Source organism: Gorilla gorilla, chromosome 14, assembly GCF_029281585.2.
Source record: "Gorilla gorilla gorilla isolate KB3781 chromosome 14, NHGRI_mGorGor1-v2.1_pri, whole genome shotgun sequence".
Classification (NCBI taxonomy): Eukaryota; Metazoa; Chordata; class Mammalia; order Primates; family Hominidae; genus Gorilla; species Gorilla gorilla.
The window spans coordinates 37307757-37322397 of NC_073238.2; the positions used below are offsets into that span (position 1 = coordinate 37307757).

The following is a 14641-nucleotide window of genomic DNA, read 5'->3' on the forward strand; positions in this document are numbered from 1 at the left end:
ATCCTGGGGACAGATGACAGGTCCTCACAAGAATTATTTTGCCTTGCTCTACCTAAATGGCTGTGTCCAAATGGACCTACAATAAAACTAGCAGGTGATTACATATCTTACTTTCCTTTATGGACTTTTTGTCTCCAGAAGAGTTTTCTTGGAGTATTCCCTCTTGGCCTATTGGGAGGGAAAAACATACTTTTATCTCCTAAAAAGAAAGTAGGAAAAAAAAAAATCTTAACACTCTCTGCAACTTAATCCACTCCTGAAAATTCCATTAAACATTGTCCTTGCAATTTCAGATCTCCTCTTGTTGGCTATAGAAGCTTGATGGATGCTGGATCATTTCTGTTGCATTTTGGGAATTTCTGCTTGGACATATCTAATGATTCTCATTAGAATGTGGATGTACTTGTTGGTCATTTAGCAAGGTAACAGGAAAGGTTCCATCTAATATTTTATTACCTATTCAATATCTCATTTAACTCTGACAACCATCCTACAATGTATTTATTACTGTTTCCATTTATAGAGGAGAATGCCAATATCTTTTGAAGTTAAGTACCTCTTCAAGGTCACATAGTAAGTGCACCCAGGTTTTGGAGGACGTATCTGACTTAGAAGATATATTTAACTATGTATCTCTTCATGTACCCTCTGCATCAGGAGTTCTGAAACTTTAGTGTACATCAGAATAACCTGAATAGCTTCTCGTAATACACATTGCTAGGCCTCTGAACAGGTGTGAGTGAAGACCTAGAAATTTGCATTTCTATCAGGTTCTCACAGAATGCCAATGCTGCTGGTCTGGGGATTACACTTAAAGAAGCTCTTGTTGCCTCATTTATGAAAAGGTGAAAGGAAAATAACATAAGAATGTACCTCCTCCACAAAGCTGTCCTTCCACACTGTCACACTTCTGACACCATTCTTTGGAAATCCACATACAATGTATTTCCTTAATACCATTTCTAAATTCTGCAGTTTTTGTTTTTGTTTTTGTTTTGAGACAGAGTCTCTCTCTGTTGCCCAGGCTGGAGTGCAGTGGCATGATCTCGGCTCACTGCAACCTCCACTTCCTGGGTTCAACCAATTCTCCTCCCTCAGTCTCTGGTAACTTGGGTTAGCCAGCAGGCCCAGCTAATTTTTGTGTTTTTAGTAGAGACAGGGTTTCACCATGTTGGCCAGACTGGTCTCAAACTCTTGACCTCAGACGATCCATCTGCCTCAATCTCCCAAAGTACTAGGATTACAAGTATGAGCCACTGCACCAGGCTAATTCTGCAATTTTTATATCCTCCATTATTGACTAATGCAAACTGCTTTTCTCTTAACTGTCCAAGCTTCTTTATTTCCTTTCCCCAGGAAACACTTGAAAACAAAGCAAAACAAACATTACTACACAAAAATAGACAGTAACTTTACCTTGCCCTTCTGGTCCTTCCCAATTTGGTGGGTCTTGGTTTCAAGACCTTTTTTGAACCAAGTTTAAGCCCTCAAAGACACTAGGAAAGAAAAAGTAGAACTGCATCAAACAAGAGGGACAGTGAAGAACCCTGATAATGGGACTGGAGCACCTCTGGATTTGTTTTAGGCTCTGACTCACTGCCTCCATGGCTAGACTTCTCTTTCCTGGAAATGAAAGGGAGGGCTGTACTGACCACTCTTCCAGTGTTCCAGTGAAGATCTGGATTTTATCAGCAGTGGTGATGTTAGTATCAGACTCTAGGAGGTAGGATAAATCTCTAATTCATCGTTGTTTTAAATTTTCATTTTTTCTATTACATTGCTACAACACCAAGTGATGTTTGATTACTTTTCTTCCTTGGAAGGAAAAAACAAAAACAAATAAAAACCAATTAGTGTGTCTAAAGACATTCAAAATTAGGACTGAAACTTGTTATCTTTTCACTAAGGGAAAAAGACAGAAAATTGCCTTCCATTTCATGGTATTCTTCTCAAATGCTGAATGTGGCACAGTCTACTTACCTAATTATATATGATTTATGACCATTTCCACTGAAGCTACAGAGAGGAAGCTTGTTTGCAAAGACAATATTCAGTTTTATGAAACTCAGCAGGTACCTCATAAGGCTGCTTTTTACTGCAAAAGACATAATTACTTGTTTAGAAATGAGAGTGTGAGAGAACTGATGAGAAAAAAATTAAAGTGAAAAACTTTTGAAACGTAGTGATTTACAGATACTGTTAAGCACATTTACAAAAGTGGCCAAGGTGAATAGACTGTGTGTAAACTTCAAACACAGACACTTAAAGAAGAACGATGAGAACTCCAAATGCCTTCGCCAGTGACTCGTCTTTGAGATGTTGCCAACTGGGGAAGGTCAGCATCTCTGGGCTTCCCTTCTTGCCTGGGTAGCAAATCAAAGCCTCCCTTACTGAGCTGGCATTGATTGTATAGAAATAGCTCTGTAGGTGCTCTTTGGCTTTGCACTTTCTCAGCTGTTTTCTTCAGGAAGTAAACACTTTTGTTTTAGGACTCACATCTATTTCCCATTACAATGTTCCAGAGAAACCTTCACATTGAAGAAAGGTTGGTTTGTGCAATGTAATCATCATGGCCTCTATATTTCACATTTATTTCTCGTAGGCACAAACAAGTCACTTGGTCTCACATTTTTGTACTCCCTTCTGTTACAAATCCTGTGCTCAGAAGGCTTGCTCAACACAATATAAAGTGGGCGCTTTAGCTACCACTGAATATAAGTTTCATTTGACTCTTAGCACTTCCTGAAGCATAAAATCAGGGGTAAAGTCACAGCATGGTATAAACAACCAAGTAAGAGCAATAAAGAGAAAAACATCATTATGTGATTTTGGTAGAAATGGCAGAAAAAGAAACTGTGTTACATGTATCTGATTATAAATATGAGAAATCCTTCATTGACTCCCAGCTTTAACTATAAAATGTCCTTGAAAATGAATTTGAACTCTTTTTACACTGTTCACTATCTTCCAAAATATTTTTATTGTATATATTTAAAGTGCACAACATGATGTTTTGATATACATATACATAGTGAAATGTCAAGCAAATTAGCATATCTATCCTCCCCAATACTTACCTTTTTGTGTGTGTTATAAAAGTACCCAAAATCTACTGTCTTAGCAAATTTCCAGTATACAATACAATATTATTAATGATAGCCCTCATGTTATACATTACATTCCTAGACCTAGTCTTCCTTTACAGCTACAACTTTGTACTTTTTTCTAATAAATAACAAAACTTTGGCTGAAAACTAATAATACTACATTTTGAGAAATTAGCAGCAAAATTCTTCGAGTGAAGACAAAGGCTCTTTTAAAAAAATAGAATAAGTAGTAGTTAAATGTATTTTGGTAGATTTTAGACCTCTCAAATTTCTAAGATATTCAGTAAGTCAGCTTGGAAAATTATTTTATATATCAGATAACTTGAATCTAGAGAGGTTGGGGCTTTCACAGGAGAAGGCAGTGGAGTGAAAATTAAAACATAAAAATGTAAACGTCTAGAAACATTTCTTCTCCACAGAAAGACATTTATCATCAACTGGTTATATGTTGTTTAATTTCTTTCTTCAGAAAAACTCCTATACTGTCCTTGCGTCAGTCTATTCTAATGTTGCTATAAGGAAATATCTGAGGCTGGGTAATTCATAAAGAAAAGAGTTTTAATTGGCTCATGGCTCTGCAGGCTGTATAGGAAGCATGGCGCCAGCATCTACTTGGCTTCTGAAGAGACCTCAGGGAGCTTCGACTCATGACCGAAGGCTGAGCTTACACATCACATGGCAACAGCTGAAGCAATAAAGGGAATGGGAGGTGCACACATCTTTTTTTTTTTTTTTTTTTTTTTTTGAGATGAAGTCTTGCTCTGTTGTCCAGGCTGGAGTGCAGTGGCTTGATCTTGGCTCACTGCAACCTCCACCTCCTGGGTTCAAGTGATTCTCCTGCCTCAGCCTCCCCTGTAGCTTGGACTACAGGTGTGCGCCACCATGACCAGCTAATTTTTTGTATTTTTAGTAGAGACGGGGTTTCACCGTATTGGTCAGACTGGTCTTGAACTCCTGACCTTGTGATCCTCCCACCTCAGCCTCCCAAAGTGCTGGGATTACAGGCGTGAGCCAATGCGCCCGGCCCACACACTTTTAAATAACCAGATCTTGCATGAACTCACTCATCACCAAGGGGATGGCACTAAACCATTCATGAGGGGTACACCCCCATGATCTCAACACCTCCTAACAGACCCCATCTCTATAACACTGGGGCCTGGTAGGAGGTGTTTCTCCCACCATTTCAACATGCAATTTGAAGGAGACACTCAAACTATATCAGTCCATAAAATATATCCCCAGATTCTGAATTCTTTTTATAGCTTTCTGTAGAATAATTTTTTCTGCCTGTTCTGTAACATTTATCCATTTCTTCTTAATTGCAACCCTCAAAATTATTCATAATAAGGAATTATTATATTTGATCTACTCTTTTATGATAGAATTATTACTTAAAGGAAAGGTACAAATAAAGCATAGCAAAAAACAAATATGTTTAAGTGGTAGCATCTCTTTTTTTGCATCTAAATTTTAAATTTGCATTTACTAATTAATTGGAGCATTTTGTAGCTAATGATGATTCCAACTGGAAAAAACATCACATTACAGTTGTTCGGTTTGACCATTTCCTACATGATCCAAGGTCATCTTGTCCAACCAGCCAGCTCTTCCATTCATTTAGCCAATATTTATTGAGCATTTTCAATTTGTGTCAAGAATACCAACTTATCTTTCTGCACATATCTATCACTCCCACACACTCTTCATTCTAGAAGAGTTATGATTTGGTTAGAAAGTGTTAAGCCTATATTTGAATTATAACATGAATATACAATGGGTCTTAACCTGCCTGGGAAGGTATAAAACACAGAGAACCAGAGGGGAAACCATGCAACATGTTAGCCAATGATGTGAGTGAACATATAGCAGATACTTTATATGCTTTATGCAGATGCTGCAGCTGAAAATATCATGAGTGCCTGGATGATGGAATTTTTTATAAGTTAGAAAAATGAATCAAATGTAAAGAGATGGACTTTAGGAGAAATAAATAACACGCATTTGGTTTCAAGAAAGTGCTGCATGAATGGAGGATGATAAAACCGTGGAATCAGAAATAGCAGCGGTGCTAGCTGGCAGTGACTATGATAGCAATGGCCTTCAAGAATCACCACGGGAAGCATTGACTTGGTGTGATCTAATAGACAAGTACCAAGCCTATTGGGGCTGCAGTAGAGAAAGAAAAGAAAGATTTCAGCCATGACAAGACACCTGACGAAATTTGTTTACAAATATATATGGACTACCCTCTGGAGAGACCTGAATAAAGAAAAGTGTTAGGCAATTGTCTGCTCTAATGGTAGATGAGGAAAAAACATACAGGAGGGAGAAGTGGGAGGATGTTTATTCAGGAAATAAAATATGAAATGGGGAGGGTTGCTACGTGGAAAACTAGAACCAGACCAGTGATAGTAGCAGAATAGCGGTAGATTCCTAGGGTTGCTGAGATTCTCTTGAAGAAAGGAGTTTCTGGGTTTTATCTTTGAGATACTTAAAAAATTGGGCGGAGTATGGCCCAAGCATCTGAAAACAATACCAATTTCCTTAGGTGACCTTGAGTGCATAAGCCTGAATTCTGGAATTTTATTATTACATGCTTACATTTCTTTTTACCCTAACATTATCAGCTCTTTGAGGGAAAAAGTAGGTCTCAAAATATGAATGCCAAGATTCTCAAGAACATCAGCTACCATGTGTTGTGTACTTACTGTGTTCAAGGCACATGGTGGATACTCCTCATTTATTTTATCTACTCTTCATTAAAACCCTCGAAGTTGAGGTACTGATGGCCCTCATTTGGAGATGAAGAAAGGGGATGGAAAGGAGTTAAGCACTTGGCCAGAATCACACAGCTAGTATCAGGTCTTCCTAAAACCACACTCATGCTTTTTTATCTTCATTTTGCTTTCTGAGCTAATTAACCAGATTACATGGTTGATAAAATAATTTAAACGTCATAACTTTGTAAAAGGAAGACAGAATTTTGTAAAAGTAGCAATGCAATTTCAATAATTAACCTTAAATGCTAAACAGTTAAGTGAAGGTTTTACACAATTTATCTAATTCAACACCATTGTCTTCCCTGGATATTTAGTTTTTCTATTTATAATGTTTGCTGTGTGCTTTTAGTTTATTACTCTATCTTACAATCCCTTATTTCAACATTTACTTATTTTCTTTCATATAGTATTGCATTGGAATTTCTCGGTTCTTAAGAAGAAAAGATTATTTGTATTTCTATGATAGGATTAAAGAGGTTTGCTAAACAGAGTTGGTGAAACTAAAAGAGACCAGTAACGAGTCAATTGTGACTGCCATTTTTTTTCAGAGTTTTGAATTAAACCACTCTAAAATTTTGTATTATACCTTGAAAAGATATTTTAGAAATGGAAGGCTTCAACTTTTATTTTTCCTCATAAATGTTTGGGAATCCTGATTTCATTCCAAATCCCCCTCCTTCCACCACAGAATCTGGAATAATGAATTCCTCTAGAGATGATAAACATCTGTTGCTTTCAGAGGGCAATTTGCAGACCTTATTTTATTTCTTATTTTGACTCACTAAAGAAGTAGAGATATTCTTCTTATCTACTTTTAGCAAATGAGGTAATTGAAGCTTAGGGAGTCGAAGAACTTGCCCAAGATCAATAGCTATCAGGTGGTGGAGCTCTCATTCTAATAAAGCTGACCACAAAACCTATATTCATAGCTCCTACAATTGCAAGGCAAGGGACATTGAATATCACAAATGTGTGTGGTGGTTTTAACACAAATTATAGAGCACAGATCAGTGATTGATGAGTAGAAGATATACATCAACCAAAGATAAAAGCTGGTATTTGCAAGATTGAAAAGATAAACAAATACACAGAAAACATTTCCAAAACCAGTTGGAAATTAATTAAATGCAGTATTGAGCAACTGTTTGGACATAATTTAAAGTTTCATTAATTGAGGAAATGATGAAAAAATATACAGTGATATACTTTACAGAGATCAAAGGAACAATAGGATTTACATAGGCTGATTTTGAAAGGTCTTTGATTTGTGAGTTAAAAAATAGGCACATTATAAAGCATTGTATAGTGTATGGGTGAACACCATCAATGACAAGACTTGTGTGGGCGAGTATGTATGTGCAGTTGCTTATGTATATACTGTAAGATAAATTCTTACAGGAGGCATTCCTGAGGTATAGGTTTGCACATTTAAAATGTTGATGGATACTGACCAATATAATTCTCTCTACCCAGAGGTGAATATAAGTATGTATTTTTACATCCTCTTGCCAATCGTAATTTTTTCTAATATTCTATTCACAGAATATTTAGTTTTAATTTGCATTTTTTCATTAATGTGGTATAGTACGTTCCATTTGTCAATTAACTATACAAATCTTTTCTCATTTTGGGTTACTTGGTTTATTTTTTATTTTTAGGGTCTTCTGCTATAAAATATATGTAACCCGTTTTAATGTCTTGTGTTGGGAACAGGCCCCCAAAATCTGGCCATAAACTGTCCACAAAACTGGCCATAAACAGAATCTCTGCAGCACTGTGACATGTTCATGATGGCCATGATGCCCACGCTGGAAGGTTGTGGGTTTACCGGAATGAGGGCAAGGAATACCTGGCCCACCCAGGGCAGAAAACCGCTTAAAGGTGTTCTTAAACCACAAACAATAGCATGAGCGATCTGTGCCTTAAGGACATGCTCCTGCTGTAGATAACTAGCCCAACCCATCCCATTATTTCGGCCCATCCCTTCGTTTCTCATAAGGGATACTTTTAGTTAATCTAATATCTATAGAAACAATGCTAATGACTGGCTTGCTGTTAATAAATATGTGGGTAAGTCTCTGTTTGGGGCTCTCAGCTTCTGAAGGCTGTGAGACCCCTGATTTCCCACTTCACACCTCTATATTTCTGGGTGTGTGTCTTTAATTCCTCTAATGCCACTGGGTTAGGGTCTCCCTGACAGAGCTGGTATCGACAAGTGGCACCCATATGTGGGGGCTTGAATCTAGGTCAAAGGTTCGCCGGAGTGACAGTTGAAGAATGTGGAACTAGCTGGAGGACACTCGAGTACTCTTAAAGCAATCCCCGTGGTGAGTAAGAAGAGGAGCTCAGAAGCATCAGGGTAACAATGGTACAAGTGTGGGCTGTGGTTCGTTCACACTGATGATGTGAACTGTTGATCAGGAGGAAGGAGAGTATTTTCACACTGATGAGGAGGAGGAAGGAGAGTATAACGAAGTAACAGAAGAGGTTACAGAGCATGTTTATTTGCCAGCTAAAGCTAAAGTGGCAAAGGAGGGAGAGGTTCATCCCTACCCTTCTGCACCCCCTCATTGTTATTTTGAAGAAAAAGAGTGGCCTGACCCTGCAGATCTCTCTTTTCCAGAGGACACTGGGCGAAAAGTAGTTGCCCCAGTGACTGTTCGAGCAGCGGCTTGAGCAACCGCTCTCAGTTCTATTCAGGCAGGAATTCAGCAAGCTAGACGAGAGGGTGATATAGAGGCTTGCCAGTTCCCTGTTAGAATACACCTGCCAGATCAATAGGGAAATATTATAGCTACATTTGAGCCTTTTCCTTTTAAATTCGGGAAAGCACATTTAGTTGATTATATCAAGGCCTGTGATGGTATTGGAGGTAATCTGCATAAGGCTACTCTGCTAGCACAGGCAGTGGCAGGACTGAGAGTGGATAAAGGAAATACTCCATTTCCTGGAGCTTGTTTTAACTGTGGGAAGCATGGTCATACAAAAAAAGAATGTAGAAAATATCAGCAAGTCAGGCCGCCAGATACGGGAGAAAAGAAAACTGCTGAGCCTGAAATATGTCCAAAATGTAAAAAAGGAAAACATTGGGCTAATCAGTGTCACTCTAAGTTTGATAAAGATGGGAACCTGATTTTGGGAAATGCCATGAGGGGCCCATCCTGGGCCCCATTCCAAACCGAGGGATTTACGGCTTCGGCCATTCCCTCACCCCTGTACAATGTCTGTCCCCCGCCACAGCTGGTAGTGCTGCAGTAGATTTATACTGCACAAAAGCTGTGAGCCTTCTGCCTGGGGAACCCCCTCAAAAGGTCCCAACAGGAGTCTGTGGACCCTTGCCAGCAGGGATGATAGTATTACTTTTAGGAAGGTCTAGTTTAAGTTTTAAAGGGGTAAAAATACATACAGGAGTCACTGATTCAGATTACAATGGGGAAATTCAAATTGTTACATCTACTTCTGTTCCCTGGAAAGCAGAGCCAGGAGAGTGTATAGCACAGCTCCTGATTGTGTCGTATGTGGAAACAGGGAAAAGTGAAATTAAACGGACAGGAGGATTTGGAAGCACAAGTAAACACGACAAAGCAGCTTATTGGGTAAATCGAATTACTGATAAACGTCCTACCTGTGAAACAACTATTCAGGGAAAGAAATTTAAAGGTTTGGTAGATACCGGAGTGGACATTTCAATCATTTCTCTACAGCACTGGCCGTCCGCGTGGCCAATTCAACCCACTCAATTTAACAGAGTTGGAGTTGGTAAAGCCCCTGAAGTATATCAAAGCAGTTATATTTTGCATTGTGAAGGGCCCGATGGACAACCTGGGACTATTCAACGAATTATAACTTCTGTATCTATAAATTTATGGGGGAGAGATTTATTACAACAGTGGGGAGCACAAGTTCTAATTCCAGAACAATTACATAGCCCTCAGAATCAACAGATGATGCATGAAATGGGGTATGTCCCTGGTATGGGACTAGGAAAAAACTTGCAAGGTTTGAAAGAACCACTTCAAGTGGAAAGACAAAGTTTCCATCAAAGATTAGGATATCATTTTTGATGGTGGCCATTGTTAAGCCTCCAGAACCTATACCTTTAAAATGGTTAACAGATAAGCCAATTTGGATAGGACAGTGGCCGCTAAGTAAAGAGAAACTGGAGGCTTTAGAGAAATTAGTTACTGAACAATTAGAAAATGGGCACGTAACTCCAACATTTTCCCCTTGGAATTCCCCAGTTTTTGTAATTAAGAAAAAATCAGGTAAATGGAGAATGTTAACTGACTTAAGAGCCATGAATTCAGTTATACAACCTATGGGAGCATTACAGCCAGGATTGCCTTCTTCTGCTATAATTCCAAAAAAATGGCCTTTAATAGTCATAGATTTAAAAGACTGTTTCTTTACTATCCCCTTAGGTGAGCAAGCCTATGAACAGTTTGCATTTACAATTCCTGCGGTAAACAAGCTGCAGCCTGCTAAGCATTTTCATTGTTTCACAGATGGGTCTAGTAATGGTAAAGCTTTTCATTCTGGTAAAAAAAAGTAAAGTTTTCCAGACACCCTATACTTTAGCTCAAAAAGCAGAGATTGTAGCTGTAATTGAGGTATTGACTGCTTTTGATATGCCTATTAATGTGATTTCTGATTCTTCATACGTGGTCCATTCCACACAGTTAATTGAAAATGCTCAGTTACTATTTCAAACAGATAAACAACTGATGACAAAAACAAAAAAGGGGGACAAATAAGGATTATAGGACAGCCCATACACAATTGAATCTGGCATTATTAACTTTAAATTTCTTGAGCCTGCCCAAAGGCCAGATGTTATCAGCAGCTGAACAGCATCTACAGAAAACAGCTGCAAAGACAGAAGCAGAACAACTGGTTTGGTGGAGAGATCCGATAACAAAAAGTTGGGAAATAGGTAAAATAATAACTTGGGATAGAGGTTATGCTTGTATTTCTCCAGGCCAAAATCAACAGCCAATTTGGATACCATCAAGACACCTGAAACCTTATCATGAGCCAGATGCCAAGGAAGAGATTCCGGGAGGATCCCGAGGACCCACCAGTTGCAGCCATGTCGTGGCTGATGCTGAGGAGGACCCCAAATGTCATGAGCAACACCTGTCAAACACAGCCATCCACCTGGGGACAGATCAAGAAGCTGTTACAGATGGTGGAAGGAAACCTGAGGAAACCGGAACAACCAGTCACAGTGAGTAATTTAATGGTAGCTATGATAGCAGTGATCACCATTGCCATGAGTATTCCTTCAACAAGGGCTGACACAGAGAACAATTATATCTATTGGGCATATTTATAAATCTTGGCTGGCAATAATGCCTGGATGTAATCACTCTATGACACAGTTACACATGCTTTCTAATCTCAGTATTTACCATAACAAATCTGCTCCTATAATTGAGGCATACTGCCCTCAAAAACCTATTTGTAAACAAAATAGAACCTGGCCAGAAATAATGAACGTACTTGTTTAGGAAGATTGCACTGCAGAACAGGCAGAGGTGCTGCGCAATTATTCCTATGGAATCATTATTGATTGGTCCCCGAGGGGATGTTTAGCTTAAATTGCACCTCTCAGTCTGCGTGCCATGGCCACACTATGTTCAGCTGATCTGAACAAAAAGGTCAGATGGTAGAAATGATAAGAAGTATGGCAAAAGTTCCTATTATCTGGAACCATGGCGGTATAGTGACACCTCAACCTCAAATGATAATGGCCCGTTGTAGGAGCTAAACATAAGGATTTGTAGAAACTATTAATAGCTCTTAATAAAACCAAAATTTGGGAAAGAATAAAAAAGCATCTAGAAGGACACTTTACAAACTTGTTTTTGGATATTGCAAAATTAAAAGAACAAATATTTAAAGCATCCCAGGCACACCTGACCTTAATGCCAGGAACTGGAGTGCTTGAAGGAGCTGCAGACAGATTGGTAGCTAGTAACCCATTAAAATGGATAAAAACACTTGGAAGCTCTGTGATTTCAATGATGATTGTGCTTTTAATCTGTGTTGTTTGTCTTTGTATAGTCTGCAGATGCGGATCCTGACTCCCGTGAGAAGTAGCTCACTGTGACAAAGCTGCCTTTGCTTTTATCACTTTGCAAATCAAATAAGGGAGACATGTTGGGAACAGGCCTCCCCAAATGTGGCCATAAACTGGCCACAAAACTGGCCATAAACAAAATCTCTGCAGCACAGTGACATGTTCATGATGGCTATAGTGCCCACGCTGGAAGTTTGTGGGTTTACAGGAATGAGGGCAAGGAACACCGGCCCACCCAGCGCAGAAAACCACTTAAAGGCACTCTTAAACCACAAACAATAGCATGAGTGATCTGTGCCTTAAGGACATGCTCCTGCTGCAGATAACTAGCCCAACCTATTCCTTTATTTCGGCCCATCCCTTTGTTTCCCATAAGTGATACTTTTAGTTAATCTAATATCTATAGAAGCAATGCTAATGACTGGCTTGCTATTAATAAATACGTGGGTAAATCTCTGTTCGGGGCTCTCAGCTCTGAAGGCTGTGAGACCCCTCATTTCCCACTTCACACCTCTGTATTTCTGTGTGTGTGTGTCTTCAGTTCCTCTAATGCCACTGGGTTATGGTCTCCCTGACCGAGCTGGTCTTGGCAGTCTTGCATATATTTTTTCAATCTGTCTTTCATCTTTTTTTAACATAAAGCATCTTTTGCTTGTTAGAAAACTTTATATTAGTTTGTGATTCTATTTCCTAATTTTTCTCTTGGGCATTGATTTGATGCCTAGAAAAGACTACTAGCCTAAGATTATATGAAATTATTTACTTTTATTTTGTTTTTAAAATATGGTACTCAGTTCTTTAATCTCTTTGAAATACTTCTGTATGGTGAAAAATGAGGATATAATTTTATTTTCTTCTAAATAGATATTCTACATTACCAACATGTGTTATCAAAAAAATTTTACAGTCTTAGTTCAGATTTCTCAGAAGCAGATTCTAAAATAAGAATGTCTATGCAAGTAATTTATTAACAAGTTACACCTAGTAGTAAGAAGTAGAAGAAGCAGGAAAAGGAGGGGAAATAAGCCAAACAAGGTAAAGTTCAGGGCTCAGCCTGATCCCACAAGAAGCCTCAGAACATACATTTCACTGTGGAGTTTGTTGCTTGTGGAGGCAAAGAAGCTGGGCTTTCATCCTCTTTCAGCAGTCAGTCATTGGAAGTGGGCTACCTGGAGGGAAATAGAACTGCCAGACACTTGTGACTCTTGGTGCAACAGAGGAAGCAGCTCCAATAACCTAAAAGTAGCCCTTTAAAGAAGTTTGCAAGTGGGTAGCCCTTTAAATAACTTTGCAAGTTTGGGGCGGGGCACGGTGGCTCATGCCTGTAATCCCAGCACTTTGGGAGGCTGAGGCAGGCAGATCATGAGGTCAGGAGATCGAGACCATCCTGGTTAACACGGTGAAACCCCGTCTCTACTAAAAATGCAAAAAGAAAATTAGCCGGCCGTGGTGGCGGACGTCTGTAGTCCCAGCTACTCAGGAGGCTGAGGCAGGAGAATGGCATGAACCCGGGAGGCGGAGCTTACAGTGAGCTGAAATCCTGCCACCGCACTCCAGTCTGGGCAACAGTGGGAGACTCTGTCAAAAAAAAAAAAGTTTGCAAGTGGGGACTGGCAGGAGTCAAACACAAAGAAACTGGAGATTAGGAACACAGAACCCATAGGAGAGACACATGGGATCCACCCACAGATACTGACGGTGTCTAACAACATCCATCCCTTTCACTGCTCAGTCCCAGTTATTGCTGACGTTAAGTTTATGCCATCATGTCACAGTTTCTTCAAAATTATAATGGTTAATAATTTCTAGGTTAAAAACTTCTATAAGATGATAGTTAATGGAACAACCTATAACCCATGATTGAAGTTATTTCCAAGGTCATAATTATCAATACTTGTTTTATCTCTCCTCTACCACCCATACCCAATACTCTCATCTAGCATTTCTTCTGGCCCAGATGTCTTGTGTGGTGGTTGACTGACTTTCATCCACAAAGGATCTGAGCCCATGTTAATGCTCTTGTTAGATGGTAATTACCCATTCCCAGTTAAAACTGAACATGACAACACCAAGAGACATCCCAATGGATCACCTGATGATCTACTCTAGGTAGGAGTGATTCCTCTTTACTGATTTTAAGTGGCTTTGACCCTATCTCATCATGACGACAAAGGTCAATTACCCCTGTGTGACAGTGATTCAATTCTTTACCTGTTTGTACAATGTTATGAACTGGTGGCAGATAGTTTTAAGTTTAACTTAAGCCTGCCTGGGTTTCCTGGTGGAGTTATCCTTCTGAGAATGAGGACCTCTTGACAACAGAGAGTTGAAATGATACAAAACACAAACAGCCCCAAATGGATCAATGAGAGTGATGAGTTCACAGAGTCATTCCTACTTCCATTCCTTGAATTTTGGACCCACGTATTCCACCTCCTGAAGACACAGACTGTATTATATAAGTTATACTATCTGTTACATATCACACTTGAAGGATACATATCACACTAAGTTACATATCACACTTGAAGGATAACATCTCAAGCCTACAGAGGCTCTTCTCCAAGCCATCACCTTAGTTGTATCTTGAAGCATCTATTTCCATGCCCTGCAAGACTAGAAGCTTCTGGATGGTGTGATCTGTGGTAGTACCAGGGGATCCAATGCTA

The 14641-nt window shown here is 39.2% G+C and overlaps 1 long non-coding RNA gene across 1 annotated transcript in view; it reads left to right on the top strand.

Moving 5' to 3' along the window:
• Positions 1–317: 317 nt before the first annotated feature.
• The window catches only part of LOC129526317 (uncharacterized), a 35877-nt gene continuing 21553 nt past the window's right edge, over positions 318–14641 (top strand). Inside the window, exons 1-2 of the long non-coding RNA XR_008670978.1 lie at positions 318–422; positions 10869–11117. This is a non-coding gene — a long non-coding RNA (uncharacterized lncRNA). The remainder of the gene's footprint in view (positions 423–10868; positions 11118–14641) is intronic.